Source organism: Triturus cristatus, chromosome 2_2 (genome assembly GCF_964204655.1).
Source record: "Triturus cristatus chromosome 2_2, aTriCri1.1, whole genome shotgun sequence".
NCBI classification, from domain to species: domain Eukaryota; kingdom Metazoa; phylum Chordata; class Amphibia; order Caudata; family Salamandridae; genus Triturus; species Triturus cristatus.
The window spans coordinates 252,863,125-252,881,992 of NC_140582.1; the positions used below are offsets into that span (position 1 = coordinate 252,863,125).

The following is an 18,868-nucleotide window of genomic DNA, read 5'->3' on the forward strand; positions in this document are numbered from 1 at the left end:
CCTGCCATGCAGAAGGAAACCTTAAGTATGGCATGTGGTCCTCTACCAGGGAGGCCAAGACAAACTTTTATAAGTTGCCCCTATCAACAGAAGCATACTTTTCTCTGAGAAATCTATACATATGTCCTCAGTACCTAAGGCAGAAGCTTGAATCCAATTATCCTTCTGGTTAGAAAATATAGACACCTTCATCAAACCTAATGTGCATGTTTGCACTGTAACAAACAAAACTATAGATATGAGGGTGAAGAGACAAAACCCAGGGTGTGCCTCATCTCCCTCAAGAAAGTCACTACGAAATGCCTGTCGGAAGGAGAATCGCGCACCAGAACTGTGCACGTATTGAGAGAGTACATGCTAAATTACTTATGGCTGCTGGGAAAGTTGTTCTGCCCCTCGCTTAAAAGAAATGATTGAAGGAAGTAATCTGAAGTGAGGACGAAAAGTCACAAACTTCTCCCTCCTTTTCCACATAGGCCACAAGGGTACAGCCTGCCGAACCATCACTAACAGAAGAGAGAAACAAATAAAGAAGATAAGATAAGTAAAAATATCTTGCAGGCAACACATCACGCATAATAAGTTCTGAAAATATCACAGAATTTCTAAGCGGTTCACTGCTTTTGGGGCTAGAACTACAAAAACAGAGAAAAAGAAAGAAACTGTCTCATAATTCCATTATGAATACAAAGTTAGCAGGAAGCAAATAAGCATCATTTGTAATTATTCTTCTAATTTTCTTTAAATCGAATTTAGTCTGTTCAGTCCAGAGCCCCATGGTTGACGTGTGAATTATGTTCAAACTAAAAGTGCACAGGGATCATTTGTTCCTATTCACAGCAGCAGGAGAATTTTCATTGAAAATAAAGGACAAATGAACAGTGAAGAGTGGCACCACAACGTCTCAGGTATTAATTAAAACCATGAGCATCATGGTGCAAAATTACATTGCAATGTCCAAATATAGCTTCAACCAAACATAGGGATGCTGTTACTTGCCAGCCACTACTGCTGGAACCACAGAAAGAAAACCAATGGAATGCTGCAGCTCGTGATTTTTTGATGCTGCAGCGGCTTTTTTAAGTCTTCCACGAGGTGAATTCAATTGATGATTTCTACCGAGAGACTTTATTTGTTTTTTTTGTTCTCTCTGCAGCTGCTATCTGTAAAGTACAAAGCAGACAATGACGCTTGTGATAAATTTAGCAAGAAAGCATTGGAAACAATGCTTTTGGGTCCAGGGCAGGTAGGAACAAAGATCGGTTTTTCTTTCACGGAGATATAGCCTGGAGAAACTACAGTCGTCTGCTTACCTCAACATTACAAGGCCTAATAATTAAAACTGGGATGTTAACATCGAAAAGACATACAAAATAGTGGACAAAGTCCTTGGGCACGGCAAAGTTGATTGTCATAGTGCGGGGACACTCTGTTGGAGTAACCAGGCGCTCTATAAGCTATATAATAATAATAAAGTTGCTAAAGGAATTTTTAGATTAGTGAGATAATATAGTTGTGAACACGGGAGCCATTGATGACAAGAGCTACCCATCACGTGCATTTTGGTACCCTGCGCTGAACTTGCCACTGATTTTCCCAGCAGCCTCCTATAACAAAACACCAACAAAACCCTTTTGACTGGTGCCATTGCAGGTCTTTGGTAGGAAGCACAGCTGTCATTGGAGCAAACCCTTGTTTACTTCCATATTATAGAAACAGGTTTATGGGGGGAAATTTTGGAAAAGAAAGTGAGTAGATATTTTTTGGGGTGATTTTTGTTATGGTGGCGATGTGTTATGCTGTTGTGTGTGGAGTTATGATTTTGTGTTTACTTCTGTGATTAATTGCTGCAATGCATTGTTGTTGTTTAGGTTTATGGTTGTTCCGTAGTATTCCATTTCAGCCATTTTGTTGTGCTGTGCCCTTTATATTTTAGTTGTCATGTTGCTGTGTGTTGCGTAATTGTGTTATATACTTGTGGTGATGCTGGCAGATTGTACTGTGGGTTGATGTCATCTGGAGTGTTGGGTGCAGGCACGAGCAGGATGCCATGAGTGTTCTATGTATGGCTGTTGCTGCTTGTGTCTCGGACGCTGCCGGCCAGTACTGCTCTCTGTATCCTCCAATAAATACTTTCAACTTGAAACCCTTGAGTCCCTTCATCTTTCCTTCAGTGGTGACAGAAGACAGGATCGTATTACGAACATTTTAAGGAAGCGGACTGTGAACATTTCAAAAGCAGCCGGCAGCTGTGAGTACATTTTTTTCCCCTTTATCCACCAAGGTGCGGAGGTACAGAGAGCGTCCTTACTCATTGATAGACTGTTTCTTTGAATGAATTGTGGTGCAGTGTTTCCTACTTTCACAGCAGCGGATAGCAACCTAAACACTGTGCAATTACCCAACGGTCTTTACCGGCTTAAAGGTGTCCTGGAGCGCAGCGTTGCGCAGTGAGTGCTACCAGGAGTTTTCATCCCAACCTGCCTTCTGATTCTTGTTCCATCTACGAGGCATGGATCTTAACTTTTCTGTAGCAAACCCTATCTGGGTGCGCACTTCACTGGCTCTTACCCGTCTGTAGCGTTTGGCTCCAGATTGCAGCGTGTGCTCAAGGCGCTTTGTCCTTTCGCCCATCATTCTGTGTGTTGCTCTTACATCGAAGAGCTCTGTATTGGCTGCTGACTTCTTTCTCTTGTAGTGCAACGCGATCTCTTCACAGCTTCCTTGTCTGATAGGGGGGTCTCCGGCAAAGTCTTCCCGGTAAGCTGATCTTCAACCTCAGAGCAAAGGAAGCAAACAGAGGACTACTGTGTTTCCTAAAGGAAAAAAAACCAAGAGACAATTTCTCTATTTACTGTGTTTCTGTATTTAAAATAAACAAACGAAGGACTAAGTGTTCGGTCCTACTCATTTTCTTTTTTTTAAAGAAAAAGTGAAAGAGCAAAAGAAAAATACTGTTTGCAATCTTGTTTGTTTTTTCTCACTCTTTTTGCTGTTTCTTTTTCTGTCTTCCTCTTTTCTTACTTCTCTTCTTTTCCTTGTCATTAACCTGCTTACTTATCAGGTACTTGATTGTCATGCAGAGTGTTACAGCTCCTGCTCCTTTCTTACAATAAAACAGGAGATCCATCGTTAGAATGGTAATTGTGGCTTAGGTCTTTTAAAGCCTATTTAGGTGCCATAGATGTCAAAGGTTTAGACCTGAAAGGAAAACAAATCTCATGTACAACCATTTAGGGGTTGAAGGTCAAATGTTTTTGATCATTTACTGCCATATGACCCTCCTGAAGGCGAAGATCCTGATGAATTTGGCTGTGGCTTAGTATTTTACCAAAACTAAAAACATTGTGGTACACCGGTACAAATTCTTTACCAGAGTGCAAAAACCCACTGAAAGTATTGATACTTTCATCACTGCATTGAAAGTTCTGGCAGCCAAATGTTAATTTGAGAAATTTACATCACAATTAATTAGAGATCAGCTTGTAGCCAGATGCTATTGTAAAAGAATGCAGGAAATGTTGCTAACTTGTAAGGACCCCTCCTTAGACAAGGCAGTGGATATTGCAAAGAGGAACGAGTGTTCCATGAAGGATGCTAAACAGTTGGAAACTGCTTTGTCTGGTACCACAATTTCAGGTGTTGTAGCTAATATATCACCGGTTAACATGAGTGAGTATGCGAGGAAGCAAAATGTTTTTAGAGGTGGGAGAAAGTTTGTACAAAACAAAGCTTACAATCAGAAAATTAGTTGTTATAGATGTGGTTCACCTCTGCATGTATCGTCCTTTAAGAATTGTCTGGCTGTCAATCAACAATGCGGACAGTGTGGGAAAATGGGCCACTTTGCAAGAGTCAGTAAAGTAACTAAAAGGAAGCGCGTCAGATGTGTTTCGAATGATTCTAAAGGTCATGACGGTAAAGATGTTACCAACCAAGAATACATTGTAATAGTGAGAGCTAATGAGAAACAAAAAACATCTCTCATTGTTGATCCCGATGTTGATGTTGCAATTGAAGGAGTTCAAATTCACCTCCTAGTAGATATAGGAGCTCATATTACTATTGTGTCAAAGGAAAAGTATTTTAAATTTTGGGAGAAGAGAAGTTTGCTACCACCTGATGTACTTACTGTAGCTTTTGAAGGTAGCAAAATTGAGTTACTTGGTTATTTCTGGATCACCATCAGTGTTTTGGGAGAAGTCATTAAAGGCAATGTTTATGTGGCAAGAAAGGCTTATTCCACCAAGCTGAGTTTGGTTAAACTATAAAACCAGGTTTGGATAAACCGGTTTTGATAGATAAAAAGCATATGCCATGTCAACCTAAAAAGGATATCAATTCCTTGTCTAGCTCTGATATAGCAAGTATGTGGGAGCATAAGTTCCATAAAGTGGTTCAAGACTGTTTAGACAAGTTGACTGATTTTCAACATTCCATCAGGTAAAAGATAATGCCAATCCTGTCAAGCATAAATTGTGCAATGTGTCTCTTAGTCTTAGTTGGGACTTGTCTAAACACTCGAAGGGTCTTTGTGATCAAGGCATAATTGAGAAAGTTGATGCAACTTTGTGGCTTTCACCCATTGTTCTCGCAAAGAAGAGATCTGGGGATTTGATGATGTGTGTTGACTTGAGGAGCTTAAACAATGCCATCTGGGTTGACAATTTCCCTCTACCATGCATTGAGGATCTGATTGCTAAAGTTGGATCTTCCTGTTGGTACACAAAATTGGATCTCAAAGCCGCTTATCATCAGGTGGAGTTAGATCCCCAATCTCTCCATCTCACAGCTTTTGTAACTCCTGATAGCATCTTTCAGTTTTGCCGTCTACCTTTTGGATTAGCTTCGGCAGCCTCCGTTTTTCAGAGACTTATGACTGAGATGTTCTATGACAATCCCCACGTAGTGGTAGTTCAAGATGACATTCTCATCTTTTCAAAAACAGAAGCAGAAAATGATCTTGCCATTGATACAGTTTTTTGCATTCTTAAAAAAAGAGGTGTAACTTTACAGAAGAACAAATGTACCTTTAAAGTTAGAGAAATAGAGTATTTAGGCCATATTATTTCAGAGCATGGCATAAAACCCAGACCAGGTCTAATTAAAAATATTGTTGAACCGCGGCACCACAAAATAGAGAACAGCTCATGTCTTTTGTTGGGTTGTGCGAGTTTTATGCCAAGTTCATGAAGGATTTTGCAAAGACAACTGAATGTTTCAGGGCATTGTTGAAGAAGGAGCAGCATTTCTGTGGTCTGAGGAGTGGGAAAGAGGTTTCCAAAGAGGATCACATTGTTAAAGCCCCAGATTTGCAAGCATTTGTGGAAGGGAGACAAACTGTGGTTACTGTTGATGCATGTGAATACGGTCTGGGGGCAGCTCTTTCACAATTTGTGGAAGGCAAAGAGCACCGATGGGTTTTGCTTCGAGAACGTCACGTCCTGTAGAAAGAAAGTACTATGTCATAGAAAAAGAACTTCTGGCTTGTGTTTGGAGTGTTGAGAAGTTCATACAGTACTTTTGGGGCAGATCCTTTGTTCTAAAAACGATCATCGTCCGCTAGTTAATATTTTGTCTGGCAGGAAGGTGAAACGCACTGCTGCTCATTTGGCCAGACTGTCTGCAAAGCTTTTGGAATACACTTTTGCTTTAGAGTATATTCCAGGTGAAAAAAACTGTAGGGCACATTGTCTGTCTAGACTTCCCATTGTAGATACATAAGAACAAGATTGGGAAATAGAAATTGAAGAGTGTTTTGTGACTTGCATTAGTCAAAACAGTTTGTCCTTTGCCGAAGATGATTGGATAGCTGAGGTAGATAAGGCTGTTGTCCTCAATGAGGTCATGTCTTTGATTAGAAAGGGTTGGCACAAGGAGAAAAGTCTTTAGCCAGAATTGCATCCGTATTGGAAGATCTGTGATGAGTTATCCATTGAGGGTGACAAGGTAGTAAGAGGTGATAAACTGGTTCCACCTGAGTGTTTTCGGCATAAGGTAAATTCTGGGTCATTTGGGTGCAACCATTACAAAAAGAAAGGCCAGAGCAGATTTCTGGTGGCCAAAAAAGGATTCTCAGATTGATGAATTAGTTATACATTGTGTGCGTTGCAACACCAGTAATAAATCCTTGGTTTTGGAAGGGGTGGTTGAGTCTCCTGTATCTCCGTCTGGAAGAGCTTGGCAAAGATGAGGGATGGATTCTTTAGGACCGTTCCATATTCTATCTTTTAAGATGAGATATTTCCTGGTACTCGTAGATCATCTGTCCAGGTGGGTTGAAGTCGAACCGATTAGTGTTCCAACTTCAAAGAGTGTGATTAGTTGTTTAAACAAACGTTTCCTTAGAGAAGGTTTTCCTGAGGAGATTTTAACGGACAATGGTGTCCAATTTGTTACACAACAGATGAACTTGTTTTTATGCACCTGTGGCCTTTAACATATCAGAACTCCACCCTATCACCCTCACAGTAATGGCAAGGCGGAGCAATTTAACAGAGTTGTTGTGGAATGTGTACAAGCACCCTTTAGAACCAAGACCTGTGTTCTGCAAGCTTTAAAAGATTTAGTTTGGTCTTACCGTACTTCACCTCATGTTGCCACCAATATCAGTCCTTTTGAACTTATGAGGGGAAGAAGGGCTTCTACTCAGGTTTAATCATTTTGGATGGCAAAACCTTTCATAAAGAATGTGATATGAAATGTGTGTGGTAATCAGTAAACAGGAAGTCTACTGAAGCTTGCTTAAAGAATTGTGAGTCCACTGTTGTAACAGAGACACATAGACTGAATTTTGGGGATTGGGTCAGAATAAAAAACTTGATTTCTGTCAGAAAAGGTCTTTCAAAGTTTTTGGAACCTCAACAGATTGTTGAAGTACGTAGAAATGCTGTAAAATTGTCCAATGTGAACTTGTGGAATACGTCTCGTGTTGCGAGGGATCCCTGTATGCGCTCTAGGATAGCTGATGCTACCAAGGGTGCTTTCCAGGGAGACCAGTGTTTCTACCTGTATGGTTGGTGCTGAGAAGGTTAACAGGAAAAGCACCAGGGTACATGTTAGACCCAGCAAATCACGTGATTATGTTGGATTGCATCCTTGATATTTCTTTATGGTTTTAATCACATGCCTTATGTTAAAACTTGGATGTATAATTTTCACTATTATTTCTCCTTTTGTATTTTTTCCATTTATTGTTTTGCCAACGTATTGGAAGTATGTACATTTAGAATTGTTTAATTAAAAAGAGGGAGGTGTGGTGATGCTGGCAGAATGTAGTGTGGGTTGATGTTATCTGGAGTGTTGGGTGCAGGCACAAGCAGAATGCCACGAGCGTTCAATGTGTGTCAGTTGCTGCTTTTGTCTCAGATGCTGACGGCCAGGACAGCTCTCTGTACCCTCCAATAAATATTTTCAACTTGAAACCCTCGAGTCCCTTCATCTTTCCTTCAATACTGTTGTTTACTTTCGGGCCTTAAGCAAACTCTGCAACATTTCTATCCAAAAACAGCATATTCACTTACATTTTAATTGATAAATAACCAATTACGACCACTGACTGAGGTGGTAAAATACCACAACTATGTCTCTTCATCTAGTTAAGACATTATTCATCCCAAAACTGTGGCATAACCCTAGCTTAAATTACAACGCTCAGTGTTCACTCTATGTGATAGGGCGCTAAAAGTTATGCTTACTTTCTTTATTTTCCACTTCTTCTTCTATCCTTATCACTGGGGGTCGAGTAGTGAGTATTGTCAGTCTTTCTGCTTTCTGTACTTGTTCTTTTTTCCTGTATTTTTTGTATTTCTCTACTGTATTTCTCTTTTAGTGCTTTTTCTCTTGTTTCAGTTAATCTTCTGTGCCCTTTTCCTTCTGTGAGGTTCTCTGGATCCCCTTTGCGCTTTCAGCCCTTGCCGCTGCCTGTCCCTGTGGTCCCGGCCCCAGTATTCTCTATTTCTTTCTGTGTCCTATATTTTTTGTTTTTCTCTACATTATTTCTCTTTCAGTGCTTTTTCTCTTGTTTTATTTCTCCTGTGTGCCCTTCTCCTTCTGCGCCACTCTCTGTGACTCTTCACTCTTCCCGACCTCGCCATTGCCTGACCCTGAGGCCCCACCCCCACTCAGCGCTGATTCCTGCATCCCAGTTGACCAGCACCTCCTACCTCCCCACTACTACTTGATGGCAGCTACCGTGCGGCCGCGCCAACAAAGGCAAACCTGTCTGCAATGATCATGCCTGGACTGCGCCCAGCTCCAGGCACCCTGGTTCCCGCAGCCTCCACCACTTCGACACCAACACTCTCCACACACTCAACCTCGGACTCTCCACAGCTTGCTGCCATCTCGTGTCTCCAAAGGACACCCAATGCCCATTCACCTGCGGTAACTGTGACCTCTCTTTCCTCTGCACACCAGACTTACCAACTTCCCGACTCTCAAGAACCAGACCCGACCACATCTACTGCATCCTGCTCATCACCGCTCCCTCAGAAGACATGCCTTAGAGATCTCGAACCTGCTCAACTTCATTTACCCTGATGTCACCTTCTTCACGGAAACGTGGATGAACTCCACCTCAGCCCTCGCTACAAAACCATCCACAAGGACTGCGCCAACTGGCAGGGAGGAGGCATTGCCATCCCATACAAAAACACCTTCCACCTCACAACTAACTCTGACTACCACTCATCTTACAGTGAACACCTCCACTTTCAGATCCAGATCAACCCAAACACCACCCTCCATGCACCCTCATCTACAGACCCCCAGACCCTGCCCCCCGTTCAGCTGAGCCGTAGTTGATTTCATCACTCACGCCTCAATAGACTACATCCTTCTTGGTGACCTCAATTTCCACCTGGACAACCTAATCAATCACAAACCCTCATCCCTACGGGAGAACCTCGCCACCATTGGTCTCAAGCAACTGGTCACCTCTCCAACCCACTCAAAAGGACAAACACTTCACACCATCTGCTCTGAAAGCAACAGCATCTCTGTCAGCCACACTTCTGAGGTACATTGGACCAACCACCACTGTGTCCACTTCTCCTTCACCAAACCCACTGTACTGCACCACACCCACCACCATCCTCGCAGAAGCTGGAACAAAGTCACCGAAGACCAGCTCACCACCTCCCTCAGCAAAACCCTATCACATTGTGTTTTCTTTGCTAACTCTACCACAAATAACAAGGAGAAATCTTCCTTGGTAAATTCTAATCCTTGGTCCTGCTCACAGGCTAACAGTTCAGACCAAGCTGCTACAAAATGTCCCTGCCATGGGCAACAAATGCAACTCCAGCCTACATTTCTACTTTTTGGGTCTCACTCTCATCAAGAAGGTAGACCCATCAGGAGCAATGGCCAGTCGATTGAATTGCTAAAAAACTGTCTTAAAAATATGAAACTATGTGTGGGAATAATTTGGGATGAATTAAAAGTGCTATTGTCGCCAAAATATTTCCCCAAATGAAAATTTATTTTTTCTAATATTTCTCTTTAGAGACAAATATATTAATATATTCTTAGATGAGTAAAAACTATGAATGAGTTTCCCTGAACATTTTTGCCAAACAAGTTAACTGGTCACCAGCTTCTTCTAGAAGGTAACACTTAAATCCCATCTCTGTCAAATATCACACTTCCCTAATCTAAAATAATTACTGAAGAGTCTCACAAAGCAGAACTGAACTCCTCAATTCTCTAGGCAGTTTGTGAGAATACAGAAATGTTTTTTTGTTAATTTCCTCTGTTGTTACAATTTACTTTTACGAAGCACATACTATAAAATAACACTTTAGCAGCAAAATGATTATTGAAAGCTCAGGCTTGCCGTCCACAATTGACAGAGATTTACATTTGAGAAAAGGCTTTTTTCAGGCCCCTTTGGTTGTTAGTACATTTGTATGAAAGAATTTGGAATATTTATGCATTGAAGTGTCTGGGAAAAGAGAGCATTGGAACAGGGAAAAGTGACAGAAATTTAGTAATTTTAAATCACCTTTGGAAAAAATGAGATCACAAAAATGCTATAGTGTATTGCACACATTTTCTGGCAGTAAGCAACATCTGGTGTACACAAAAAGTGGTCCCAAATTGTGCACTGGCGTTTTATAAATTAAAAACAATTACACAAAGCAACCTATGTACTAATAGGTCAGTTCACGAAATTCTGAATCATAGTGGGCCACAATTCGACCTACCTCATTATAATGCATGAGGTAGGTCAGAAATTGTGACCCTCTATGAATGGCTAGATTTACAAGCCTGGGTACCTACTGGGGTCAGCAGACCACCATGCTTGTGATTACATGTAATTAATCTGTTTTTTAAATGCAGGCCATTTCCGTGAAAGAAAAATGGTATGCATTTAAAAAAAACTTTAAAATGTAACCAAACCTTTTTTTAAGAGTAGGCCCCATTGAGCCGCTGCCAAATTTACTTTGTCAACATTCTCAAAGGGGAAGGGATCCCCTTAACATGCTCTTTCAGCACAGCGATTCTTTTATGTTTACTAAACCTATTGAATTATTCAGAAAATCTTTTCTGAATTGTTAATTGTGTTTAGAAAATTACAATAAATGCTTTAATGTTTGCAAACCCTCAGATTTACCAAACCTGAGAGTTCGCAACAGTTGCAACATTTTGAACATCAGGCCCATAGAGCTGTCATCCTGGCTATTCTCTCTCTCAGAAAATGCACTCTCTCTTTCTCTCTTTTTTCTTTCTCTCTCTGTCTCTCTCTCTTGCCCTTTGTTGCTCACCCTCTTTCTCTTGCTTTCTGAATGTATACACTGAAAAAAAAGATTTGAGTGATGTTCTAGTTAGGTGTTGAAATAATGCAAATAAATATTATTTAAAAAACATTGAAATTACAAGGCAAGATGGCGACCGCTAGTCTAGCGGTGTGAGCTGCCTCCCGCTTCGCTCCCTGAATCCCTGACCCGTAGAGAGGTGGCGCTGAAGAAAGACTGACCGGCCGATTCCGGCTTCACGGTGCCCGCGGCTGACTTCGCGGCAAAATCTACGAGCCTCCGGCCTGAAGGAAAATCAGATCGGCATAGCTGCCCCACCTTCGAATTTTGTGGTATTTGCTGCTCCCGCTGAAAACTGCTAGCGGCACTATCGGTATCATCGATATTTCACTCATCGTGCTCCTTGGCTTCCTCCTCCTCGTCATCTCTGATCCGAGCTTAACTCACCATCTGTGTGCTCTCGACTTTATTTGACTCTATTGGTGCTGGGCTGCCCGCATTTCACGTTAGCTGCTGTCTATGTGACGTCTCATCATCCAGCTTCCCCGGTTACGATATTTCATCCGACGCTTTTCGTTTTGTTGGGCCAGACAATCTGCGATTTGCTCTGCTCTGCGCCCATGCACAATGCCGCCAAAAAACACCAATCAGCAGGTGAAACCCCCTAACACGCGCAGCGGCAAGAATAAGCACGCTCAAACTCACGGCGCAGAGGAGTTGGAAGCTGGTAATTCAATGCGAGGGACAGCTAAAACCGGTGAGTTTACGTCCACATCTACCTCTTCTTCTGCTAAAAAAGGGGGAGAGCCTCTGAGCAGGGCCTTTAATCAAACAGTACCTGTATTATTTAATAAGCAAGCTGCTAAAAACGCAACTAACCTGCGCACATCGGTATCATCCCTTCCTCTCGCACCAACAGACACCTCACTAAACTCCGATCCCGATCCCGAATCAGAAGTGTTGCGTCTCTCCGACTTTGTGCGCGTGCCTGGATCACTACCGCATAGTATTCTGGGATTTGTAGTCCCAAATACTCTGAATACTATTGTTGGAACTGGGGGGGCATCGCACACTACCACTAATGCTTTGACTACCTCTGTGACTATTTCTGCTCAGCCCATATCAGTGTCCATTGAAACTCCATCTCAGGAACCCGCTCTTGAGTCTACTGAAATTTTTTTTTCTATGTCTGACCTCACATCCGACGAGAGCTTGGACAAGGACTGGGCTGATTATCCAGAGGACAGTAGCTTGGGAGAGGAGACGGGGGTAAGTGAGACGTCACCTGGTTCTAGCGTAACTGTAAAGAAACACAGGGTTAGGGTCAGGAGAACGCCCTCATCCAGGAATAAGTCTAATGGTGCAGAGGACCCTCTACCCACTCAATCTAATCTCCCAAGTGAACAAGCTATTCTTGAAGAACCTAACTCTGATCCGTGCCCGGAAGTGACTCTCTCCATGAATGTTGGCTCACAGATCAGATACAAAAATGGAGATTGCTCGCACACAAGGTACATGTCAAAAAGTAAAGAATGCTGTGCGCCGCGTTACAAAATTTTGTACCGACATGACGGCCAGAGTTTTGGAAGCCGAAACGAGGATATCCACTCTCGAAGATGAAGTTGCCATACAAAAGAAGGAACTTGCCTCTGTCAAAGCACAACGGGACGATGTCAGCTTCAAGCTTGCTGAGATTGAAAATCAATCGCGGAGAAATAATCTGCGCGTGCTCGGAGTCCCTGAGAATTTTGGCGGAGCGGATGTCCGGAAATTTATCTGTGAACTTTTCTCGGAAGCATTTCCAGAACTTACATCTTGGGACTGGCCATTGGTCATTGAGCGCGCTCATCGCTTTCCATTTCAAATTAAATCTAGGTCAAAAGAAGGAGAGTACCCGAGAGCCATTTTGGTCAGATTCAATAATTTTTTAGCCAGAGAAGCTATTTTTGATCTGGCCAGACCTGATAAAAAGCGTTCTGCCAGAGGCTGTTGTTTTTTCGTAAGACCAGATTTCTGCCAGTCCACTGTTATTAAGCGATGGTAGTTAAGGCAACTAATAGCTGGTTTTCAAGGAAAAGGCGCCACTGTCTACTTGCAAAACCCAGCCAAACTTAAAGTTATTTTTAAAAATCAAACAAGATTTTTTGTTTCTGAAATTGTGGCAAAAGAATATCTTGATTCTCTCTGACCTAATGCTTATTCTAAAAAGGAATGGTATTCTAAATGTTATAGTTATGTTGGGTTGATATCGCTGGCTGGATCAAGCTGATTCTTGAACACTATTTTCCTTTTTTGGGTCATCTGGGAGTGGGGCGGGGAGGCACTCTGTGATCCCAGGGACTGGCTATCCCTGTGCCTCATAAGGTGGGTTGGGGTGGGGGGAAGGTGTCGGGGGAGGGTGTGGGGGGGTGGCGGTGGTGGTGGTGGTGGGGGTGTAATTCAACATCAGTCCAATTTGAGCAAAATTCAATGATAATGACTAGCTATTTGCAAGATATGGAGCGTTGTTCAGACTGCTCCACTAATGATGTAATATTGGGCAAAGTAATGAAATTTTTTGCTACTGTGGTTTGTTTCCAACTTTATACGGAGCCATGTTTGATAGATCCTAGCTTTCTAATCTCTCTCTGTGTTCCATCTCCCAATGGATAGGGTAATTAAAATATGCACTTTCAACGTTAATGGTCTTAATGATGCAAAAAAGAGAGGTATTTTGTCTAAATTGATCCATTTGCTGCAAATAGATATACTCTGTCTTCAAGAGACACATTTTTCATGGGAAAAAAAGGATTTCTTAAAGAATTTGGGGTTGGAGGTGTTAATAGTTTCTAGGCAGACAGGTATTAAACGAGATGTAGCAATACTCATGCGTCGGAATCTGGGCAAGGTAATCAAGACCTCTGCTGATAAATGGGGCGCTGGGCCATGGCAGAACTCTTAATCTCTCAGAACAGATTTATGATTCATTCAGTTTACGGCCCCAACCTTGATGATTCCGAGCTATTTAACTATCTAAATCAGGAGCTAGCTCTTAGTAGTATTCCCATTATTTTTTGTGGGGATCTCAATGTTCATACCGACGCTGATTTCAACATTAGACAAGATTCAAGATATAAAGGTTCGAAGCCACGGTCTTTTAAGGCTCTGCGGTCTCTGGTATTAGACAATGCTTTATCTGATGCTTGGCATATTGTTCATCCAGATGAGTATGGCTTCACTTTTTCTTCTGCTCCGCACAAGAAATATGTTCGGATTGATTATTTTTTTTTATCTCAGTTCTTTTTGGATAAAATCGGGCTAGAAATTCTGCCTAGGCTTTTATCTGATCATAACCCTCTCTGTTTAAAGCTTAGTTTCTCATCAAGCGAACAGGGCTATAAATCAACCTGGACGTTTCAATGGAATTTACTTCTACAACCAGATTATATTCTGTTTATGTCTAAAGTTATCCAGGAGTTTTTTGAGTTAAACAATGAGTCGGCTTCAGTTCCAGTAGTCTGGGATACATTCAAATCTGTAGTACGGGGAGAGACATTAAAATATGCTCATTTTCAATTCAAGAATAAGCAGGATAAATTTAAAAGGGACTGTGATATGGTTCTACATGCAGAGACACGGCTGGCTGAATGCATCAAATCGAATAGAGATATAGAGGAATCTCAACTTGATTTATCGATTAAACGCAGCTCCGTTTACGCTCATATAGCCGACCAAGTAGCTCTACATCATATGCAACATCAGACTGAAAGTTATGAATTGAGTGAACAAACTGGAAAAGTCTTAGCACAAAGATTACGTCAAAAAGCCACCGCTAATGAGATTCTTAAGATTCAAGATCTTCACGGGGGCTTTAAAACCTCTAAAGTAGATATACTTGCAGCTTTTAATGAATTTTATCAACTGCTGTATCATCAACCGGATAGTATTTCTGATCTTGCAATAAAACACTATCTCGATAAGATTAACACTATAGAAATGTCTGCAGAATATGTGGAGTGTCTCAGCGCCCCAGTTACTTGGGAAGAGATTGAACTAGCTATTACTGGTCTCGCTGCCGGAAAAGCCATGGGTCCTGATTCCATTCCTCTGGAATTCTATCGAGTATTTAGAGGAATTTTAAAGCCGGAACTAATGAAGATTTTTTGCTCGGCTTTTGCTGGCAACCCACCTGAGTCATGGTCCCATGCTATAATAGTAATTTTTAAAAAGAAAGGTAAAAATAGTGAAGAATTAGGTTCATACCGACCCATCTCCTTGATTTCCACCAATAGCAAAATTTATTCCAAAATTCTTGCTAATAGACTGAATCCACTGATGCCGACCCTTGTGTCTATTAGACAACATGGCTTTATATTGAAAAGAGACACTACAGACCATGTTAATAAAATAATAGCATTATTAGACTGGGCTCAGACCTCTGAGTCCCCGGTTGCGGTGGCCCTGTTGGACGCAGAAAAAGCGTTCGACAGGGTCTCCTGGGAGTTTCTTTGGTCTGTCATGCTCTGGATGGGCTTTCCTATCTCATATATTAATGCAGTGAAAGCCCTTTATATTCAACCTAAAGCTGCCATAAGAATAACCAACTCTCTTTCGAAGGGCTTTGCGATAACAAGGGGGACTAGACAAGGCTGTCCTTGCACCCCCTTGCTGTTCGCTTTATATCTAGAACCATATCTTCGTAATTTATCCCTTGCGCCAGAAATTATACCTGTAAAAATAAATACCAACTTATTTAAAATCTTCGCCTATGCGGATGATGTTGCCTTAACTACCATAGATATCGGTCGTGCATTACCAAAAATTATTCTTTTGGCGGAAGAATTTGGCTTGCTATCTGGCTATAAATTAAATTTGGCCAAAACTCAATTGATTCACTCTGATTCTGGCCGACCTAATGGACTGGTTTTTGATCTTGAAGCCCAATATTTGGGGATAATGATCTCATCCAGGGTTGATGAGATTGTACGCTTAAATATTGAGCCTGTCCTAAACTCTTCTAACAAAACTCTGGAGAGACTAAATAATTTGCATTTCTTGCTTTATGGCCGAGTCAATATTTTTAAAATGCTAATTTTACCAAAGTTTCTATATTTATTCCGAACTATACCACTCTTGTTCCCGGCATATTACTTTACAAAAATTGATAGAATGATCTCCAGATTTTTGTGGGGGTATCACCGTTCTCGTCGAGCATTGAAATGGTGTTCTTTGCCCAGGCTGAAAGGGGGGTGGGGTGTCCCTAATTTTCGGTTGTACTACTGGCTCATTTCTTTAAGATTTATGGGTATACTTCTTTTTTCAGATATAGTCACTCAAGAATCCGCTTATCCCTCAATCTATGAATTACTGCTAGGTAAGGCGGCTCCTCAATGCTTAGTCAAAATCATCGAACCCAGTTATTATAAAAAAACTAAATTTAAGATTATTTTAGCTTGTGCTACAATTTGGCGACAATTTAGGAATAAAATTCTTGGTCTGGGTGAAATCAGTTATTATTCTCCAATATTCAATAACTCTGCCTTACCTCCGGTTTTTCATGATCAAATCATTAGAACATGGCTTATCTCAGGAATACAGATCTTGGGAGATTTATATGAAGACGCTCAATTCTCTTCATTTTCAGCTCTCCGAACTAAATATGGTTTACCACAGCATCATTTTTTTAAGTATCTTCAGATTCGGAGTTTCCTAGAATCGAAAGGTCTTCTTCTTAATTCTTGTATGAACTCCAATAAGATATTAGAAATTATTAGGAAAACAAAGAAAATAGGCCCAGTTTATCAAATGATTATTAATCAACTTGAAGATGATTTATCCTCTGTAGAGAGTAAATGGCTAAGGAAGCTAGATTTAGTAGATATCGATATAGGAAGATCAATCGATATATCCATGAAGGTACTCTTTAATGGATCCCTCCAAAGTCAACATTATATGTCTGTCTTCGATCTTTATTACTCTCCCGCTAAGATAGCTAAGTGGAAGGTTGGAGGCGAATCAAGATGTAATCGCTGTAATGAGGTGGATGCGGACTCCATCCATATGTTTTTTACATGTGAAAAACTTCTCCGATTTATTATTGATATTGAATTTTTTATTAATAATAATTTAGGGATACTTGTGAAATTTTCTCCCGAACTGGTAATTTTTGGTGTTCAAGCAGATCAGTCTGGGATAAGACCTATTGCTGAAGAAGCATTTCTGTTTATTTGTATGTCCGTTTTCCGCTTCTGTATTATCTCTCGGTGGATTGATAACGAACCCCCGACCTTTCATCAATGGCAATGCAAGCTACTCTCCATTTTTCATATAGAAATGGCTATGTATAGGCTCAAGGGGATAAAGAAAAAAAGGCAAGGATTAATAAAAAAATTAAAAAAAACATTGAAATTCACCAGTTCTAGTTTATTGCGCTAAGTATAACTTGCGCCTCCACCATGCACTGTTTATGACCTCAAATTTTACATCACCCATGACATGTTAAATTACAGTTTTAATGACATCCTTGATAACATATCAAATGACATCTTAGATAACATCACCAATGACATCATACAACTGACATGACAGTTTGCCAAAAGCTTTATATACTTGAAGTTATTCAGTAGGTATTCAGTAAAGAGGACATAGATTGATTTTCCATATCCTTTATAGTACCAATGGATGTAACTTTCTACAAAAAGCCTATGAATGACATCTTTGAAACCACCCACTTTAAATAGATATTATGCTCTATTATACTGATATTGAGATGCGTATTAAATGTAATGACTCTGTAGACATTGATGAGATCAGCATCTTATTCAACTCTGAATACAGTTCAAAAACAATGATTGGTCATTGTGTACCCTAATGAGATAGCCCTGTAAACACTTCATCTGACAAAGAGTTTTAAGTGAAATGCTTCACATCTATTCTTTAGTCTATGATAAGTCAGGGACAACCTTCCATAGTATACAAAAGTACCCTACACATATTCATGAAATGGGAAAACAGTTTACACTATTTTAACAATGCTTACAAGCCTTGACCCATCTGTAAATGAGTCACCCATCGATTATACATTCTACAACAACATAAAGGGCATGATTATGATGCAGTTTGGGCCACAACTGACTGCATGACGCATTAGGAGGTGTGCGGTTGGAGGCAGCAGTTGGAGGGACCGACAGACGCCTTCTGACGAGCTCATGGAGCCCGTTGTTTGGTTGGAAACTCCTCATAATCCCTTAAGGATGGCGTTTCCAACATCGGGATTATGATGTCAGTTTCCGACAGCCTTTCCATGTCGACCTTTCCAACATGGAAAGGCTGTTGGAAAGCGAGATTAGGGGCCCCTAGTAGGGTGCATCTTGGGGGCTCTCCGCATCTGGGGAGCACCTATGGTGCCCCAATGAACAAACTCCCGCTTCTCAATGGGAGTTTGTGCTGTGGACAGTTTCCTCCCGCCGCAGGAGCTCCCATTGAGAAATCGGAATTTCCGAGTGCACTATGAGAGTTCAGTTTGTAATTCAGTGTGTGGAACCGCCAACCCATGGTTGGGCGGTTCCTACACTGAAATGATGTTGGTCAGAGGCAACTCCGACCAACTTCGTAAATAGGGCAAAAGTGTCTCCAAAGTTTTACTGAGCTTATGGAAAAAATTATCTGCACTTTATAAATCTCCAGTTAATATAGAAATTGTTGATAGCACTACATGAGAACTGTTTAATGTTAGTGTGTGCACAGACATCCACCGATGAATAATGTATTTTAAGGAGAATTTTTGGTTTTGCACATATGTTGAAATGTATGTTTGTAACTCACACTAGTTGTGTCATACTTTACCTTGTTGAAATGAAGTACTGCTTGTACTTTAAGCTTCACTAGTAGCTAAAGTGTGCACCATATAACTTGTAATTAATCAGACTTGTTTCCAGTACTACACTGTTCCTATTTTGTATATCTACGCATGTACATAAAGTCAATCTATGCTGTGTGTTCATGGGACCTTAAGTACCTACTCCTTTTTTTAAATGTGATCAAGTGTTTTATAGAGTTATTTGAGGAAAAGTAGCTTGAATTATGTAATTAGTGATATAATTAGTGGTGTTATCAATGATTTCATTTAA

The 18,868-nt window shown here is 40.9% G+C and overlaps 1 long non-coding RNA gene across 2 annotated transcripts in view; it reads right to left on the reverse strand.

Moving 5' to 3' along the window:
- The window catches only part of LOC146862099 (uncharacterized), a 212,192-nt gene that overhangs the window by 118,894 nt on the left and 74,430 nt on the right, over window positions 1-18,868 (reverse strand). The window contains exon 2 of one of the 2 annotated variants that reach the window (XR_014978379.1): window positions 2,572-2,816. The exons of the other annotated variant lie outside the window; for it this stretch is intronic. This is a non-coding gene — a long non-coding RNA (uncharacterized LOC146862099). The remainder of the gene's footprint in view (window positions 1-2,571; window positions 2,817-18,868) is intronic. 2 annotated transcript variants of the gene reach the window in all.